General features: G+C 41.5%; 1 long non-coding RNA gene across 1 annotated transcript; it reads right to left on the reverse strand.

Annotated features, from left to right (window-relative positions):
• Positions 1-2271: 2271 nt before the first annotated feature.
• On the reverse strand, positions 2272-7961 carry LOC138669793 (uncharacterized). Its single transcript, XR_011319230.1, has 2 exons — positions 6927-7961; positions 2272-6129 (listed from the first exon to the last, which is right to left on the reverse strand). It is a non-coding gene; the product is annotated as an uncharacterized lncRNA (long non-coding RNA).
• Positions 7962-21091: the final 13130 nt, after the last annotated feature.

The following is a 21091-nucleotide window of genomic DNA, read 5'->3' on the forward strand; positions in this document are numbered from 1 at the left end:
TTTTGGAGTGTCTTACAACATTTTAGGACACCATTTTGCTGCCCCAAAAATCTGTAGATGGCCCAAAAATATTTAGCTACATTTCTTATATTTATCACTGTGATTTGTACGCCACAAGCATCAAATATCATTGCGCAAAATATCTTACAATTTTAGTAGTCCAATTTTTTTTTTGGTGTCATAGCCTACTAATTTACACAATTTTTGTGGGCCCCAAAAAATCAAAGTCACATTTCGATCAGTCTGATATCTCACTCAGACCCAAGGTTTACGTGTGGTGTAAAAATCATCGCTTTGCAGGAATACATTGCATTGTTTTGTCTGCTAGCCTTGGTCTACTCCTTATTTAGTGGTTACATTAAAAAAAACAAAAAAAAAACATTTAAACGGTCTGTTATCTCCGACAGGCGCCTGATGTATCTGTGGTGTCAAAATCCTCAATTTGCAGGAATACGTTGCATTGTTTTGTCTGCTAGCCTTGGTATATTCCTTATTTAGTGGTTAAAAATGTAAAACAAAAACCATTTAAATGGTCTGTTATCTTCTTCAGATGCTTGGTGTATCTGTGGGGTCAAAATCCTCACTTTGCAGGCATACGTTGCATTGTTTTGTCTGCTAGCCTTGTTCTACTCATTATTTAGTAGTTAAAAATTAAAAAACATTTAAGCTGTCTTATCTCTGTGAGACGCCCACTGTATCTGTGATCTCCAAATACTTGCTTTTCAGCCATACTGATCACATATAAGTTTTCTACAAATTAATCCATTTATATTGAACTTTTAAAATATTTCAGTAGTCCATTTAAAATGGGCAAGGGACGGGGAAGTGGACGTGATGCTGATAGTGCATGCAGAGGATGAGGCCGTGGCCAAGCTGAAAGTGAGCCACAACAAAGACCCACATCTTCTCGCTCAACCTTCCTGTCCCAGTTTCTAGGGGACCGCAGCACACCACTATTGAAGCCAGAGCAGTGTGAAACGGTTGTTGGCTGGATAGCAGATAATGCTTCCAGTCACTTAGCCACCACCACGACTTCTACACGGTCAAGTCTGAGTAGCCATGAGTGTGGACCGCATATTACTCACCCTGATTCTCCTTCCTCCCACCATGTTGAGTGCCTTGAGACAACTGATCCCACACTTGGACACTCTGAAGAGCTGTTCAGTTTTCCCTTTAGGCTATGTGCACACGCTGCAGATTCCATTGGGGATTTTTCCGCAGTGGATTTGCAAAATTCGCAGTGAAAAACCGCTGCGGTTTTTACTGCGGATTTATCGCGGTTTTTAATGCGGATTCTGCTGTGGTTTTCCATCTGCAGTTTTCTATTGGAGCAGATGGAAAACCTCTGCGGATTCCGCACAAAGAATTGACATGCTGCGGAAAATAAGCCGCTGCGTTTCCACGCGGCTTTTTCCGCAGCATGGGCACAGCGTTTTTAGTTTCCCATAAGTTTACATTGTACTGTAAACTCATGAGAAACTGCTGCGGATCCGCAGCAAGATCCGCAACGTGTGCACATAGCCTTAAAGACCATAGAAGAGAAGCAGGACAAAGGCACAGCTGTATGACCTCTCGTTAATGAAGCTGCACACAGCAGGGATTACGGGTGCCACCTTCCAAAGAAAAAAAATCTGTATGTCCATAGAAAAAGACAGTGGATTGGCACATACCATCCCGTGCAACAAAACCCTTTATTGTTGCTTCATCATACCATCAGTAGGTAGATAAAACAGTGGAGCAAATACAGACGACGATCGTTTCATGCTTACATTGCGCTTCAACAGGTCATATGTAGGACAAAGCTCACAGAATATTTATTAGCAGCCATTGCCTTTATTCCACCCACCATCAGGTGAAAACATATCATTAATTATGAACAAGTGAAAACCAGACACAGGAAGTACAAAAAATATTGTTAAAAACCGTTAAATAAAAAAAAGTCACAAAAACATAGCCATGTCGAGTTTGTCATTAAAGCCTAATGGACCTTGATCACGAGTCTGAATAATCCATCTAGCCTCCTTTCTTAATAATTTATTGAGGTCACCTCCTTGCGCAGGCATTTTAACAGTTTCAATGCCTGCAAACCGCAAGACTTCAGATTGCCTGCATGTTTTTTCCTTAAATGTTTAATTCTTGGGACCCCCTTACCTGAGGTGATGGAATTAAAGTGCTCCCGGAAACGTACGAATAAGGGACGAATAGTCTTTCCAATATAATTAAAACCGCATGGGCAAAAAACAAAGTATACAACGTAATTTGTGCAGCATGTTATAAAATCTTAATAACAATAATTTTATTTATATATTGCCAACATATTCCGCAGCGCTTTACAAATTATAGAGGGGATTTGTACAGACAAACATTACAGCATAACAAAAATCACAGTTCAAAATAGATACCAAGAGGAGGGCCCTGCTTGCAAGCTTACAAACTATGAGGAAAAAGGGGAGACACAAGAGGTTAATGGTAACGATTGAGTTGTTTGGACCAACCATAGTGTAAGGATCGAGTGTTCATGTAAAGCTGCATGAACCAGTTAACAGCCTAAGTATGTAGCAATACAGACACAGAGGGCTATTAACTACATAAATTGTATGAGAACATGATGTGAGGAGCCTGATTTTGGTTTAAATTATATAAATGGGCCACACAGGGATAATTAGGTTAATGCGTTGAGGCAGTAGGCTCTTAGAAAAAATAACTCTTCCTTACTTTTTCAAGTAATAATACGGTGAGAATAGAAAAGGAAAGCAAAATTGAATTGTGTGGATAAAACAAATTAATTTCCATTCAAAAAGTGATTACAAAATGAAGAAAAAGTAAATTCATAAGTTCATAGCACACAAATCTAGTATTAGATTAGATTAGTATTAGATTATAAGAAAGAAATTAAGCATAGGTCTTACGTATGTCTTTGAGGTATGACGTGGTCCATGTGGAGAGTCAAGAAATGAGAAATCTGCCTCAACTGGAGCTGGGTCTTCCCTTTTATACTTTTTTGACCCATAGACTTACATTGGTTACTATTTTTCTACCTCCTAACCACATATGGTGATCTACCGTTATGTTCATAGCTCGTACCATATTAGCAGAACCTAGTAGCTAGCAGAATATGCATATTGGTTCTGTACATTACCTCATTCCATATTACCTAAATATATTTTGCTTGTGTTCCTTACAAGTAACAGGAGTCTTCCACTTATAGCCTCTAACTTTGACTTACAGAGAACAGATGTAAGCCAAGATCTTCAGAATAGCTCAATCACACACTACCTAGCTTCTGTTCATTAATTGAACTCTGTAATATTGTCATTATTATTATTAAGATTTTACATTCCCCCTGATTATGATTTGAGAAATATCATACTCAATCCTAAACTCTTTCTCTCACCATTCGTATCACATTCATTCTTTATTCTGAAAACCTTGAATCAACATCTGTCTTGAATGTCATCTAAATTTTGAAGACTAAAATAAAATTAAATCAGAGTTATATTTTTCTTTTTAACTTTTCTCTTAAAATGTCATCTTCCTTTTTAATTTCTATCTTTATCTTTTTTATAAATTTTCTTAATTTTACACATAACTATTTGATATATTATACACAGCAAAACTATAATAAATATAATAACAATCGGATTAGATAATACATTTCCTGCTGCCATTTTCGCTGAAGACTGTGACCAACTATTTACTGATTTTCCTAAATTTCTCCACCAAGATGAGCCTGACATACTTGTCCATTCATGTTCAATATCATTTAAATTCCCTTGCTCATGTCTGAATACAATTTCAGCTTCTTTTAGTTTTGTTAACAGATTTAACAAACCCTTGTCTTTCTTTATCTCATTTGTCCACATATTCCAAGGAAAATTATTTATTTGGGACAAATTGAACTGTATTGGAAGGATTTTTAGATTTCTTGAACCTATTAGTGTAATATTAATACTTACTTCCTTCTTTTTGTGAGAGCTTTCACATTTCCCCCAATGCAATATAAACCTAATGTCAGATTTTCAGCATGTACACAGGATGAAAAGAATACAGAAACAACTTCTTTTTCTGACATAACTTGGAAACAAATCTTATTAGCGCTTATTGGTCTCGCCAAGTCATGTATCGTGTGTAGATTCTCAACTCTGGCATGACATGAGGTATGATTATGGAAACATGAATGATAAATGACTTTATCCTGTCCAGGTAAACACATTACCTTAGAAACAAAATTTAAGCATGAGGAAATGTCTAATTGTTCAGTGTTTATACCGTTAAATGCAAAATATGTGTACTGTAATTGATAATATAGCAATTGTGTATAACTAACAGGTATCCCCAAAACAGTTATAGGAACCAGGGTTTCTTCTCTTCCCGACACCGGAATCAGTGATGTTCCTACACAAATGTTCTGTTCACATCCTAACCACTTATTTACACACAAATCTGTATGATTTCATGCAAAATTATATTCTGTAGGCAAATTTCTCATTAGTCCTAAAGGTGTAATTCCAGTTTGTAATGCTTGTGCTATCATTTTTAGATTGGTGGAATATTCAATCTGAATTTCTAGACGCTTTGGCCACTTTAGATTCCTGTTCACTTTCTATTAAAGTTAAAATAGCATCTTGTAGATGTGATGCAGAAGATCCCAATCCAACAGCAGTGTTCAAAAACCATCTTTTCAAGGACTTGATTCAAACTTTTCTGAATCTTTACCCCTTTTCCTCCAATATACCCAAAAGTTTCCAAATCTGATTTAAGTGTATGTATGTCCATAGTGTTAATTAGACTTCCTACTGTTCCTAATCCCCCCAAAATACCTTCCAACACTCCCCTCTTACTTGTAACTTGTGCTGGGATTTTTTTCTCAAACCATTGTTCTATTCCCATTTCCATGTTAATGAGATGTGATTGACACTGGGGATATCTAAAAGAGATTTTCCAATTAGACATGTTAAAAGTCCATATCATAGTCATAAACACTCCATCTTGTAATAGAGCTTTAGATTGGAATTGGTTAATTTGGAAAGGAGTAGATGGTTGAAATCTTGTCTGTGTGCATACATTATCTACGGCTGACCATACATTTACATCTTTACATTGTTTGTAATTATTTTTCGTTAAAACGCAACATTGATAAAGTCTCCTTAGGAGATGGATTATCTACAGAAAAAATAAAAATCTTATTCAACCATCTCACATTACCGGATTGACCTCTGTCTATAACATTTGTTGGACCATTTGAAAAACTTCCCAAAAATAATCTATCTTTGGTCCATGTTAACAGAGATTCTGAAGATAACTCTAACCTTGTGTTGCATTTTAATGACAAAGGAGACATATTTTATTGACTATGTACTGCTTGTGGGGTGACCCTTACTTCTGGAGCTATAGTATTTGTTACTGTAAAAATTACAGATACCTGTATTTGTACTGGTTCTCTAGTAATCTGGAAGTTCCATGTTTTTACCCAATCTTCATCTCCCTCTATAATAGAAAGTAATGAAGGATCTAAAGTTTTCCCCAAAAGTTGTGTTTTAACCAAATATCTGTTTTGGATGTTTCAACTTTCCCTTTTGTGATCATATCATTTGTAATATCACCTGACCACACAGCTTTTTCTTCACCTCTTATCTCTATACTCCAGTATAACATATCTGTAGGATTACATTCCCATGTTCCGGTCTTATTATTGTGCACATAATCTCCTTGTAACTGTATAAATCCAGTCTTATTTCCTGTGGTAGCATGTAATATTATGTTAGTGTCATGTACGAAGTGTAGCTCAATACAGCATTTTGCACCATAACCCATGCAAATGTTTCCGGTAATATCTACTGAATTGTCCGGTATGTCTTCATCTATTAGGCTTTGCAGACTTGATCCTCTTGGTTTCCTCGAATGTAGAGTTCTTTTGAAAGGTTCATTCACTTCACTAGTGTTTGTTCCACAATGCAAAATATCTTCTGTGTAGATCACAGTTGAAATAGTACATAGTAGCAGAAATGTGATTCCCATCAGATAGTAGCTTTTTCTGGGAAATGTCATCTCCTGAAGGATTGGTGTTGAATCCCTTCCATCATGAACATGGTGTTTCATATTCCAGCTCGTATTGGAATCAATTTCTTCCTAAAAGAAATGCAGTATCATTATTTTGCAATATACAATTTGCATTGATCGACATGTACCCACACTCTTTGTTGTCTGCGGGTATTTTTAACCACATTAGATGCTCGTTGCACAAAATCATAACTTGCCCCATGGTTTCAATGATCTCAAAAGGACCTTCCCAGTTGCTTTCCCAAGGTCCACTCTTCCTGAAAGTTTTAATCATCACCTGAGCCCCCTTTATGGATTTATATGGTGGCTCCATTCTCTGCATTCTTGATGCAGTATGTGGAAGAATCGTTTTCAAATTTTCCTGCAACAATTGCAACCATTTGGACCTTGCAACAGTATCTTTTTGAGGTGTGGACAAAAATGGCTCATGTGGAAAAATCAGTCATTTTTCTTCCTGTCATTAGTTCAAAAGGAGTAAACTGAGTTGTAGAAGAAGTTGTTCCTCTCACACAACAATACAAGAGGTACGGCATCAACCCAAGTATTGCCTTTGTCCAATAGCATCTTGGCAATTCTGGATTTTATTGCTCTATTCATCCTTTCCACAATACCAGCAGACTGTGGATGGTAAGGTACATGGAACTGTTGTTGTACCCCTAGAATAGTACAAACGGCTTGCATGATTTTTCCTGTAAAGTGACTTCCTCTATCAGAGGTGATCATTTTTGGGACCCCCCAAGTACAAAAGACATGATTAACTAATGCTCTAGCTGTAGGCAAAGCATCATCTTTTCTGACAGGTAAAATTTCAACCCATTTAGAAAAAACATCTACTACCACCAATGCATACCGGAGACCATTTTTACCTGATGGTAACGGACCAATGTAGTCGATTTGTAGTGTGGACCATGGACCATCTGCAGGTGCGGTTCGGAGTAGTGGCGGTTTCTGTCCTTTTGGTCTTGGATTAATTTGGACACAAATGAGACATGATTGGACAATACTTTGTACTGTCTCTTCCATCTTTTCCCAGTAACATTTCTCTCTGAGAATGTCTTACAATTTCAGTTGGCCCAAATGACCCAAAGTTTCATGATTATATTTTGTGAACTCAGCATGTAGATGTTTTGGTATAACAGGACGCAACTCCCTGTTTAAGTCATGACACAAAACCCCGTTTTCACAAACAGAGGGAGGTTTTGGATCAACCCGGGAAGCAACAAGAGATGTGTCTTTTTCTTGTTCTTCCGCAAAAGAAGGGACATGCGTGTCTGGTCTCTGAACTGCTAAAAGCTCAAAAGTTCCACTTCTTCTCCTGTCAGGGCTGCCTCTTTGGCTAACCTATCTGCAGTGGCATTTCCAACAGATAATTCATTATCAGATTTTTTATGGGCAGGGACTTTGACAATAGCAAAACCATTAGGGGTTTTTGATGCTCTTTTGAAGATTGTTTTCAGTGTGTCACTATGTACAAGAGTCTTATTAGAAGAATCTACATAACCTCTGTTTTTCCCAAACTGACAAATAATCTGTCAGTGACCTAACAACATAGGAGCTATCACTGTAGATTACAATGGTACACTGATCATCAGCTTCGTTCAGCTGTGGTTCCATTTTTACTGCTTCTAGCTCTGCCCTTTGAGCTGAAAAATGACTTGGTAATTTGTGTTTTACAACCTGTCCTCTTTTGGGATAAAAAATGGCATATCCTGAATAGTAGTGTCCATCTGCATAGAATCTGGAACCATCTACAAAAATTGGTTCATCTGTTGCCTCTGCCTTCCTTCTGAAAAGCGATGGACTAGGATCCTGAAAAAGACTAAACAATCATGAGTTTGTCCTTCATATTGCATCAATTGAGGAATAACATATTTGGCCTTATAATCTACCTCAATTTGTTTTGGAGACAATAACAATAACCAATGAGCAAATCTCTGATGTGACACACCTGGAATATTATTCTCAAAGAGAAGTTTTAGTGTAGAATGAGGAGTTTGCAAAGTAATTTTGTTGAACCCAACAATATGTTCAGTTGCTTTGACTGCAAAGTATACACCTACCAGGTGTCTTGCACATGTCTCAAACCCTCTTTCAACAGGTGAGAGAAGCTTAGAAAAGTAGCCCATAATTCTCCACTCTTCTCCTTGCAACTGTAGCAGCACAGCACACACAGAAGTCTCTGATGTGTGCACTTGCAAAGCAAATGGAGCTGAAGGATCTACTGTGGACAAAGCAGGTGCAGTTTGTAAATTCATTTTCAATTGTTCAAATGAGGTTTGTTGTTCATTACCCCAAGGACCAAAATAATCACTATTTTCACCTTTTAAAAGATTGTACAAAGGCCTGGCCTTGTCTGCAAAATTTTCAATGAAGTCCCTTGAAAAGTTTAAAAGACCCAAAAAATGTCTCAATACCTTGTGTGATGTTGGAATTGGTAGAGAAGCAATTGCCTCTTCTTTCCTGCAGTGGCTGTCTTTTTCCTGGACTCAACAACACTCCTAAAAACCTGACCTCGGTCTCCATCAATTTGACCTTTTTAGTGTTCAATTTCAACCCTGCATCATGCAGCAGCTCAAACAATTCTTTCAGAAGTGAAACATGTGACTATTTGTCCTCAGTAGACAACAGGATATCATCCACATATTGCAAAATACAAATCAGGCCTCGAAAATCTGGATAATACCTTTGCCAATGCCTGTTGGAAAACACTAGGTGACAAATGTGCTCCTTGAGGTAGCCTGCAAAACAGATATTGCTCATCCAAGAAAGTAAATGCAAACTTGTACTGACAACTCTTTTGAAGAGGTGTACTGAAAAAAACATTACTGATGTCTAGTACAGAAAAGTATTTTGCCTTTGCATTCAGCCTTGCCATCATGTCATGAGTATCTGCAACAATGGGTGCTACATTGGGAGTATGTTTATTAAACATTCGCAAATCCAATATCATTCTATAAGAACCATCAGACTTCAAGACACACCACAAAGGATTGTTACTTACAGAATTAGCCTTTCAGATGTCACCTTGTTTTAACAATTCCTGTATGATCTTTGACATAGACTCAATTGATTCTGGAGGCAATTTATACTGACGCTGAGGAGGAGGATCTCGACCTTCCAGATTTACAACAACATCCTTCATTGTACCAACCTCATTCCTGAACGGAGCCCAAAGAGAAGGAAAAAGCTGTATAATTTCTGTCAATACCTCATCACCACCAGTTTCAAGCCACAGATGATTTGTTGACACAACATCATTTAAGCAAATACTTCCAACGTGGCTATAATCACTAGGATCAATGACAAGTTTTACAACCGTTAGAATCTTTTCAGATCACTTGATTCCCTAGATCAACAACCCATCCAAATTTCTGCATAAAATCTGTGCCAAGTATATTTTCAGAATCACGACAATACCAAATGTCAATTCCTGTTTTGAAAGAACTAGGTATTTCCAATGTCACATCAGTAACTAAGGTTGCTTTAGTTCCACCTTTTCCACTAAAACCAACAATTGTACAAACTGGTGAATCTGGTTGTAACTTCAAATCAAGATTTGTAATACTTAATTGAGCTCCTGTATCAATAAGAAATACAACATTTTGTCCTGCTAGATTTACCTTGATAAAAGGTCTACCACAATCATCCAATGTTACTCGAGTCACAAATTCCAATAGATGAGGTGTAGGAATTGTCTGTGATTGTCAGAAAGAAGGAGGAGATGGGAGAAGACCAATGTCCTTTTTGAAAGCACTTGGAATTCTATTTCTGGACTCAGTCTCCTTCACTGTCATCTCTCTGATCTGTCTGATTAATGGTGCATACGGTGACTGCGTTTGTCTGTTGTCAGTGTGAGTGGGTGCAGAAGACTGTAATGGAGGTGCGGAAGGTCTAGTGCAGGGGTCCCCAACTCCAGTCCTCAAGGCCCACCAACATGTCATGGTTTCAGGATTTCCTTAGTCTTGCCCAGGTAATAATTGCATCACCTGTGCAATGCAAAGGAAATCCTGAAAACATGACCTGTTGGTGGGCATTGATGACTGGAGTTGGGGACCTCTGGTCTAGTGGATGATTTTGGCATGAGTCCGTTTTTTTTTTCCAAGCTTATCTGTTCCTTGTGTACCTGTCTCTGATTCTGCTCTCAAGAAATTTCTACATTGCCACTTTAAATGTCCAGGTATACCACAAAAATAACAATGGATATTGTTCCTTTGTGTAGTATTTTTACCTCTATGATCCACATAATCTCTGCTCTGGAAGGTTACTGTGGGTCTAGGTTTCAGCTGGCTGTCTTCTTTCTCATGAACTACAGCTATCTTAGCCTTCACCTGATTTTGTTTCATGGATCTCCTTACTCTGTCGATAAAAACTGTTGCTTCTTCCAATGATGGCTGAGTACTAGCCATTTGCTCTGAGGCAGGATCCAAATATTTGATTTTTTTTTACAAAAAATCTGATCATGGATGTTAGGCCTAAGATCAGGGCCGTATTTGCCACTAGGCACTTGAGGGCACGTGCCTAGGGCGGCGGGATGCGGGGGGGCGCCCTTGAGCTAGGTTTTTTCCTTTTTTTTATTTTTTTTTATTTTATAAAACTCCGGGGTCAAGTTTCCGCCCCCCCTCCTCCCTCCCCCCTTCCCGCCCCCCCCTCCTCCCTCCTTCCCGCCCCCTTCCCTCCCTCCCTGAAGACGTAATACTCACCTTCCTCCAGCGGTGGCTGCAACTGCGTCTCAGCGCCGTCCTGTCTTCAGCGGTCACATGGTACCGATCATTAAGGGTGATGAATATGCGCATATTCATCACCCTTAATTAGCGCTACCATGTGACCGCTGAAGACAGGAAGGAAGACGCTGAGATGCCAGGAAGTTCTGTGCTGCGCGCCGGTGAGAGGTAAGTATGACAGGGAAAAAAGTGGGGTGCCGTGCACACAGGGGAGGAGGATGGGGAGCCATGCATACAGGGGAGAAGGATGGGGAGCCGTGCATACAGGGGAGAAGGATGGGGAGTCGTGCATACAGGGGAGAAGGATGGGGAGCCGTGCACACAGGGGAGAAGGATGCGGAGCCGTGCATACAGGGGAGAAGGATGGGGAGCCGTGCACACAGGGGAGAAGGATGGGGAGCCGTGCACACAGGGGAGAAGGATGGGGAGCCGTGCACACAGGGGAGAAGGATGGGGAGCCATGTACACAGGGGAGAAGGATGGGGAGCCGTGCACACAGGGGAGAAGGATGGGGAGCCGTGCACACAGGGGAGAAGGATGGGGAGCCGTGCATACAGGGGAGAAGGATGGGGAGCCGTGCATACAGGGGAGAAGGATGGGGAGCCATGAACGCAGGGGAGAAGGATGGGGAGCCATGAACGCAGAGTGGGAGGATGGGGGAGCCATGAACGCAGAGTGGGAGGATGGGGGAGCCATGAACGCAGAGTGGGAGGATGGGGGAGCCATGAACGCAGGGGAGAAGGATGGGGGAGCCATGAACGCAGGGGAGAAGGATGGGGAGCCATGAACGCAGAGTGGGAGGATGGGGGAGCCATGCTTGCAGGGGAGAAGGATGGGGGAGCCATGAACGCAGGGTGGGAGGATGGGGGAGGCATGAACGCAGTGTGGGAGGATGGAGTATAAATATGGAGTATAAATACTGGGCCCTATAAGGGGGACACAGTGTGAGAGGACAGTGTGAAGAGGGGACTGGTATAGAAAGGAGAGGACAGTGTGAAGAGCATGTACCATAAGAGGGACAGTGTGGGGGTCATACTTTGTGCAGACAATATAGTGAGGGGCAATTTTTTATTTGGGAGCATTATAATGACACTTGTATCTTTAAGGGCGTCATGTGGAGACTTTCTGCAAAAGAGCGGCGAAGATGGAAGTCTGCAGAGACGGCTGTGGATGAGAAAACTCATCATGGGATCTGGACAAGATGAAGAAAAGGAGAACGGCTCCAGAGGCGACGTCATCTATCAGGTACCTGGATGTAAATGTTATTTGTGATGCTAACTCTCATGTTTTTATATATGTTAGGAGATTTAAAGGGACACTGTCACCTGAATTTGGAGGGAACAATTTTCAGCCATAGGGGTGGGGTTTTCGGGTGTTTGATTCACCCTTTCCTTACCCGCTGGCTGCATGCTGGCTGCAATATTGGATTGAAGCTCATTCTCTGTCCTCCGTAGTACATACTGTACCTGCACAATCTGCAATCTTGCCTTGCGCAGGCGTGTACTATGGAGGACAGAGAATGAGCTTCAATCCAATATTGCAGCCAGCATGCAGCCAGCGGGTAAGGAAAGGGTGAATCAAACACCCGAAAACCCCACCCCTATGGCTGAAAATTGTTCCCTCCAAATTCAGGTGACAGAGTCCCTTTTAAAGGGGATGTCCAGGCTTGTGATGAGTCTGCAGTCATTCTTTGTGACTGCAGACTTCTGAATTCTCACAGTGCACACTGCACGCTGTCAGGATTCTCTCATGCTGGGGATTTACATTAATGCGATCACGTGCTGACTAGACATGCGTGACCTCCGTCAATGAAAATGAACTGAGCGAGGCCGGGCACATCTAGTCAGAATGTGGTCAGAAGTCTACAAATCACATACTTGTGCTGACATGACTGTCCACCGGCAAGGGAGAATCCTAAAAGTGCAGTGCATGCGTTGTGAGAATTCAGAAGCTGCGATGTCAGGATTCAGCTCTGCAAGTTCCAGTAGTCGTCACATGGACACGTCACTCATATGCGATTTTTCAGACTTAGGGTGTGTGTCCACGTTCAGGATTGCATCAGGATTTGGTCAGTATTTTACATCAGTATTTGTAGCCAAAACCAGGAGTGGGTGATAAATACAGAAGTGGAGCATATGGTTCTATTATAGTTTTCCTCTAATTGTTCCACTCCTGGTTTTGGCTACAAATACTGATGAAAAATCATGACCAAATCCTGATGCAATCCTGAACGTGGACACATACTCTTATGGTCCTGCGACATCGAGCTTCTCTTCTGCTTCTCTTAGTTTTTCACTGAACATTGAGAGCATTAGGGAGAGGAGCTCGTGGGCACATGACTGAGTGTGCAAATCACATATGTCCTTGGCGGAGGGGGGGCACCAAAATGAATTCTTTCCCCGGGTGCCAGAAACCCTAGATACACCTCTGCTGGTATGCTACTGCGAGCGGTGATTACCGGGTGCGGTGGAGGGTGGTCTGTGCACAGGCAGTGACGCAGGGACTGAGGGTGTGCACAGAGAGGATGGAGACCCGGAGACTGCCCGTCCCAGTCTACGCCGTAGCCTAGAGCCCTCATTATCATAGGAATATGGCAGTTAATAAATTGCTTTTCTGAAGCTTTATAGTGTAGTTTTAGGTCAGGGAGGGTTGGATAGGGATGAGCTAGCAAGGTGCAGGGACAGGTAATGATGGCTACTTGCGAACATGTGCGGCAATTGCGGTTTTGCACTTACGATGATACATAAAACACTGCTAGTAGTGTTTTTTCTCATTGCTGCAAGTACCGCATTTGCCGGATGGCGGCAAAACCGCAAGAGCCGCACATGTCTGTAAGTCCCATAGGGAATGAATGAGGCCGAACGCAGTGTTGCCCTAAGTGATCCATTACGCGGCAGATGCGGAAAAACTGTCGGATCTGCTGCAAAAGGCGACTTTCACATCAGCGATTTTTGCCAAAGTCACTGCCGATAGTGTCATACTCACCAAAGGGGGAGGCAGCACTAAAAGTGCCTAGGGCAGCAGAAACTCTAAATACGGCCCTGCCTAAGATCCATCAACATTCTATAGGCCTGCTCAAATTTTACCAAAAATGCAAATGGGTCCTCATTAATATTGGTATGAAGTTGTTCCAGAACCTCAGCTGTGAGAGTGGCCTCACCTGTGAAGAATAAATTTAATTGCCTAAGTCTGTCTTTTGTGCTATGTATCAATTCATTATCCTCATTTAATCTGGGTGTAGTCTGTAACCTTTTTCCCATATGTGAGGGTAACCATACTTTGAATATCTTATTTTTTTGTTCATCATTAAGATTACATAGTAACATAGTTAGTAAGGCCGAAAAAAGACATTTGTCCATCCAGTTCAGCCTATATTCCATCATAATAAATCCCCAGATCTACGTCCTTCTACAGAACCTAATAATTGTATGATACAATATTGTTCTGCTCCAGGAAGACATCCAGGCCTCTCTTGAACCCCTCGACTGAGTTCGCCATCACCACCTCCTCAGGCAAGCAATTCCAGATTCTCACTGCCCTAACAGTAAAGAATCCTCTTCTATGTTGGTGGAAAAACCTTCTCTCCTCCAGATGCAAAGAATGCCCCCTTGTGCCCGTCACCTTCCTTGCTATAAACAGATCTTCAGCGACATATTTGTATTGTCCCCTTATATACTTATACATGGTTATTAGATCGCCCCTCAGTCGTCTTTTTTCTAGACTAAATAATCCTAATTTCTCTAATCTATCTGGGTATTGTAGTTCTCCCATCCCCTTTATTAATTTTGTTGCCCTCCTTTGTACTCTCTCTAGTTCCATTATATCCTTCCTGAGCACCGGTGCCCAAAACTGGACACAGTACTCCATGTGCGGTCTAACTAGGGATTTGTACAGAGGCAGTATAATGCTCTCATCATGTGTATCCAGACCTCTTTTAATGCACCCCATGATCCTGTTTGCCTTGGCAGCTGCTGCCTGGCACTGGCTGCTCCAGGTAAGTTTATCATTAACTAGGATCCCCAAGTCCTTCTCCCTGTCAGATTTACCCAGTGGTTTCCCGTTACGTGTGTAATGGTGATATTGATTCCTTCTTCCCATGTGTATAACCTTACATTTATCATTGTTAAACCTCATCTGCCACCTTTCAGCCCAAGTTTCCAACTTATCCAGATCCATCTGTAGCAGAATACTATCTTCTCTTGTATTAACTGCTTTACATAGTTTTGTATCATCTGCAAATATCGATATTTTACTGTTTGTATTTGTCTGTGTTTGATTCAAAAATGTCTGCATTATAAAAGGCATCCATCTTGTCATTGAAGTTTAGAATGTCTTTTACAATTTTCATTAACTGGTCATGTATTTTCAGATTAATGCGTGCTGCTCTGTCATGGAATTTTTTCCGTTGTAATTCTTCTGACTGTAAATCTACTGAATCATCTAAGTCTTGTGTATCCGGTACAAATGATGCAGCAGCATTTTCTTCATGTTGGCTTGATCGTGTAACAGAAGCCTTTTTTATATCTTGTCGCAATTTGGACAATAATTCTGTTCGAGTATCAATTTGATCTTCCAATTGTTCAATATGTTCTGACAATATTAAACAATTTTGACAATCAAAGTAATCCCCGTCAGACTCTTGTGTGTCACCTTGTGTATCAGTATGACCAGTGTCTTGTGTGATAGCACATATTTCATGTGTCTGTGCTTCAGTTTTCTCAAAAACTAAATTATTGTACACTCGGACCATGTGCATTACATTTTGAAGCTTCCTTTGTAACTTTTTTACTGCAAAAAACCTTTTATCAATTTTAAGATTCTCTGCTTCACATTGGCTATACAAACTAGACCATAATTGCGAATCTGTATGGCTATGAACAAATTTAAACACTATATTACTTTTCTTAGAATAATCATGAATAAAATCCATTTTCTCACCTATGGAATATCTTTTCCTCTCCTGGATTAATTCAACCGTCAATGAATGGTCCTCTGTGTCTTTTTCACCGATTCCTCAGACCTCCGTCTGGATAGGACATGCAGCTCTTTGAAGACACGAATCCTCACTCGTCTGTAGGCTCTGTCTGACTCTTGTGACGTGATATAGTGGAATTCCTGCACCTTTAACAACAGGTGTTTAGCAAAGCTCCCCTCCCCCGTGTGCAAGGGGTTGGATTCCACACAAAAAAGTACAAAAATCAGATCTGGCTGAGGCTCGCTATAATGTTTGAAAAAATAACTTTTCCCTACTTTTTCAAGTAATAATACGGTGAGAATAGAAAAGGAAAGCAATATTGAATTGTGTGGATAAAACAAATCTTGTTTAATGTCCATTCAAAAGTGATTACAAAATGAAGAAAAAGTAAATTCATAAGTTCATAGCACACAAATTAAGTATTAGATTATAAGAAAGATATTAAGCATAGGTCTTACGTATGTCTTTGAGGTATGACGTGGTCCATGTGGAGAGTCTCAAGAAATGAGAAATCTGCCTCAACTGGAGCTGGGTCTTCCCTTTTATACTTTTTTGACCCATAGACTTACATTGGTTACTATTTTTCTACCTCCTAACCACATATGGTGATCTACCGCTATCGTACCCTACAGGTCCTTCTCAAAAAATTAGCATATCAAGAAAAGGTTCTCTAAACGACCTATTACCCTAATCTTCTGAATCAACTAATTAACTCTAAACACATGCAAAAGATACCTGAGGCTTTTATAAACTCCCTGCCTGGTTCATTACTCAAAACCCCCATCATGGGTAAGACTAGCGACCTGACAGATGTCAAGAAGGCCATCATTGACACCCTCAAGCAAGAGGGTAAGACCCAGAAAGAAATTTCTCAACAAATAGGCTGTTCCCAGAGTGCTGTATCAAGGCACCTCAATGGTAAGTCTGTTGGAAGGAAACAATGTGGCAGAAAACGCTGTACAACGAGAAGAGGAGACCGGACCCTGAGGAAGATTGTGGAGAAGGACCGATTCCAGACCTTGGGGAACCTGAGGAAGCAGTGGACTGAGTCTGGTGTGGAAACATCCAGAGCCACCGTGCACAGGCGTGTGCAGGAAATGGGCTACAGGTGCCGCATTCCCCAGGTAAAGCCACTTTTGAACCATAAACAGCGGCAGAGGCGCCTGACCTGGGCTACAGAGAAGCAGCACTGGACTGTTGCTAAGTGGTCCCAAGTACTTTTTTCTGATGAAAGCAAATTTTGCATGTCATTCGGAAATCAAGGTGCCAGAGTCTGCAGGAAGACTGGGGAGAAGGAAATGCCAAAATGCCTGAAGTCCAGTGTCAAGTACCCACAGTCAGTGATGGTGTGGGGTGCCATGTCAGCTGCTGGTGTTGGTCCACTGTGTTTCATCAAGGGCAGGGTCAATGTAGCTAGCTATCAGGAGATTTTGGAGCACTTCATGCTTCCATCGGCTGAAATGCTTTATGGAGATGAAGATTTCATTTTTCAGCACGACCTGGCACCTGCTCACAGTGCCAAAACCACTGGTAAATGGTTTACTGACCATGGTATTACTGTGCTCAATTGGCCTGCCAACTCTCCTGACCAGAACCCCATAGAGAATCTGTGGGATATTGTGAAGAGAAAGTTGAGAGACGCAAGACCCAACACTCTGGATGAGCTTAAGGCCGCTATTGAAGCATCCTGGGCCTCCATAACAATTCAGCAGTGTCACAGGCTGATTGCCTCCATGCCACGCCGCATTGAAGCAGTCATTTCTGCCAAAGGATTCCCGACCAAGTATTGAGTGCATAACTGAACATTATTTTTTGATGGTTTTTTTGTTTGTTATTAAAAAACCCTTTTATTTGATTGGATGGGTGAAATATGCCAATTTATTGAGACAGGTTTTTTGGGTTATCAGGAGTTGTATGCCAAAATCATCAGTATTAAAAGAATAAAAGACCTGACAAATTTCAGTTGGTGGATAATGAATCTATAATATATGAAAGTTTAATTGTAATCATTACATTATGGTAAATAATGAAATTTAACACTATATGCTAATTTTTTGAGAAGGACCTGTATTAGCAGAACCTAGTAGCTTGCAGAATATGCATATTGGTTCTGTACATTACCTCATTCCATATTACCTAAATATATTTTGCTTGTGTTCCTTACAAGTAACATGAGTCTTCCACTTATAGCCTCATTTTGACAAGTGTCCTCTAACTTTGACATACAGAGAACAGATGTAAGCCAAGATCTTCAGAATAGCTCAATCACACACTACCTAGCTTCTGTTCATTAATTGAACTCTCTAATATTGTCATTATTATTATTATTAAGATTTTACATAGGCCAGTCTGAACAAATGCATTTTTAGGGCACGCTTAAAACTGTGGGGATTGGGGATTAATCGTATCAACCTGTGTAGTGCATTCCAAAGAATTGGCGAAGCCCGTGAAAAGTTTTGGAGACGGGAGTGGGAGGTTCTGATTATTGAGGATGCTAACCTCATGTCATTAGCAGAACGGAGACACACGGGTAGGGTGGTAGGCTGAGACCAGGGAGGAGATGTAGGGTGGTGCTGAGCCATGGAGAGCTTTGTGAATGAGGGTAATAGTTTTGTACTGGATTCTGGAGTGGATGCGTAACCAGTGTAACGACTGGCACAGGGTAGAGGCATCGGTGTAACGGTTGGTGAGGAACATAATTCTGGCAGCCGCATTCAGGACAGATTGGAGCGGGGAGAATTTGGAATTGGGAGGCCGTTTAGGAGTTACAATAGTCCAGACGAGAATGAATGAGTGAAACAGTAAGAGTTTTTGCAGAGTCGAAAGTAAGAAAAGGGCGAATTCTAGAAATGTTTTCGAGATGCAGATAAGAAGAGCAAGCCAATGATCGGATGTGAAGGGGGGGGGGGGGTGAAGGAATGCTCGGAATCAAATATGACCCCAAGGCAGCGGGCATGTTGCTTGGGAGTAATGGTGGAACCACACACGGAGATGGCAATGTCAGGGAAAGATAGGTTAGTAGAGGGAGAGAACACGAGTTCAGTTTGAGAGGTTCAGTTTCAGATAGAGGGAGGACATGATGTTAGAGACAGCGGTAAGACAATCACTGGTGTTTTCTAAAAAGGCAGGCGTGAGATCAGGAGAAGTGTATAATTGGATGTCATCAACAGAGATGCTACTGGAAGCCAAATCTACAGATTGTTTGTCCAATAGGGGCAGTATACAAAGAGAAGAGGAGGGGGCCTAGGACTGATCCTTGAGGAACCCCAACAGTAAGTGGAAGGTGAGAGGAAGAACCAGAAAAAGATACAGTGAAGGAGCGATCAGAGAGATAGGAGGAGAACCAGGAGAGAACAGTGTCCTTGCGGCCGATGGAGCGGAGCATAGTGAGGAGTAGCTGATGATCCACAGTATCGAATGCTGTGGAGAGATCCAAGAGAATTAGCATGGAGTAGTGAGTGACCATTAGATTTAGCTGTTATTAGATCATTAGAGACTTTAGTGAGGGCAGTTTCAGTAGAGTGTAAAGAGCAGAAACTAGATTGAAGAGGGTCGAGAAGAGAGTTATCTGAGAGATAGCGGGTAAGACGGGAGTGGAACAGACGTTTGAGGAGTTTAGAGATGAAGAGAAGATTAGAAACAGGTCTATAATTAGCGGCACAGTTTTGATCGAGGGATGGTTTTTTAAGTAGTGGATGTACAGTTGTGGCCAAAAGTATTGACACCCCTGCAATTCTGTCAGATAATACTTAGTTTCTTCCTGAAAATGATTGCAAACACAAATTCTTTGTCATTATCTTCATTTAATTTGTCTTAAATGAAAAAACACAAAAAGAATTGTCCTAAAGCCAAATTGGATATAATTCCACACCTAACATAAAAAAGGGGGTGGACAAAAGTATTGGCACTGTTGGAAACATCATGTGATGCTTCTCTAATTTGTGTAATTAACAGCACCTGTAACTTACCTGTGGCACCTAATAGGTGTTGGCAATAACTAAATCACACTTGCAGACAGTTGACATGGATTAAAGTTGACTCAACCTCTGTCCTGTGTCCTTGTGTGTACCACATTGAGCATGGAGAAAAGAAAAAAGACCAAAACTGTCTGAGGTCTTGAGAAACCAAATTGTGCGGAAGCATGAGCAATCTCAAGGCTACAAGTCTATCTCCAAAGACCTGAATGTTCTTGTGTCTACCGTGCGCAGAGTCATCAAGAAGTTTACAGCCCATGGCACTGTGGCTAACCTCCCCAGATGGGGACGGAAAAGAAAAATTGACAAGAGATTTCAACGCAAGATTGTGCGGATGTTGGATAAAGAACCTCGACTAACATCCAAACAAGTTCAAGCTTCCCTGCAGTCCGAGGGTACAACAGTGTCAACCCGTACTATCCGTCGGCGTCTGAATGAAAAGGGACTGTATGGTAGGAGACCCAGGAAGACCCCACTTCTTACCCCGAGATATAAAAAAGCCAGGCTGGAGTTTGCCAAAACTTACCTGAAAAAGCCTAAAACGTTTTGGAAGAATGTTCTCTGGTCAGATGAGACAAAAGTAGAGCTTTTTGGGCAAAGGCATCAACAGAGTTTACAGGAGAAAAAAAAGAGGCATTGGCTGAGGTTCCCTGATGTTTTGGGGTTGCTTTGCTGGCTCTGGCAATGGACTGCTTGACCGTGTGCATGGCATTATGAAGTCTGAAGACTACCAACAAATTTTGCAGCATAATGTAGGGCCCAGTGTGAGAAAGCTGGGTCTCCCTAGGAGGTCATGGGTATTCCAGCAGGACAATGACCCAAAACACACTTCAAAAACCACTAGAAAATGGTTTGAGAGAAAGCACTGGAGACTTCTAAGGTGGCCAGCAATGAGTCCAGACCTGAATCCCATAGAACACCTGTGGAGAGATCTAAAAATGGAGAAGGCACCCTTCAAATATCAGGGACCTGGAGCAGTTTGCCAAAGAAAAATGGTCTAAAATTCCAGCAGAGCATTGTAAGAAACTCATTTATGGTTACCGGAAGCGGTCCGACGGATGGCAACCGCGTTGCTGGACGCATGAGCCGCACAGGACGCGGCATCCAGGGAGGCGGAGACCAGATATTCACCCGCGTGAGAAATCTGGTTGGCAAGTTCTGCCAGCTGTCCAGAAGGAACCTCGTCTAGAATGCCCTGACGGAGATGTTTGGCCCATTTGGATATGGATTTTGAAACCCAAGTGGAAGCAAAGGCCGGGCAAAGACTAGCTGAGGCCGCTTCAAAGGCTGACTTCGCGAAAGATTCTATGACTATCGTTAGAATCCTTCAGAGATACTCCGCCGGATAGTGGGAGGACCGT

Source organism: Ranitomeya imitator, chromosome 3 (genome assembly GCF_032444005.1).
Source record: "Ranitomeya imitator isolate aRanImi1 chromosome 3, aRanImi1.pri, whole genome shotgun sequence".
Lineage (NCBI taxonomy): Eukaryota > Metazoa > Chordata > Amphibia > Anura > Dendrobatidae > Ranitomeya > Ranitomeya imitator.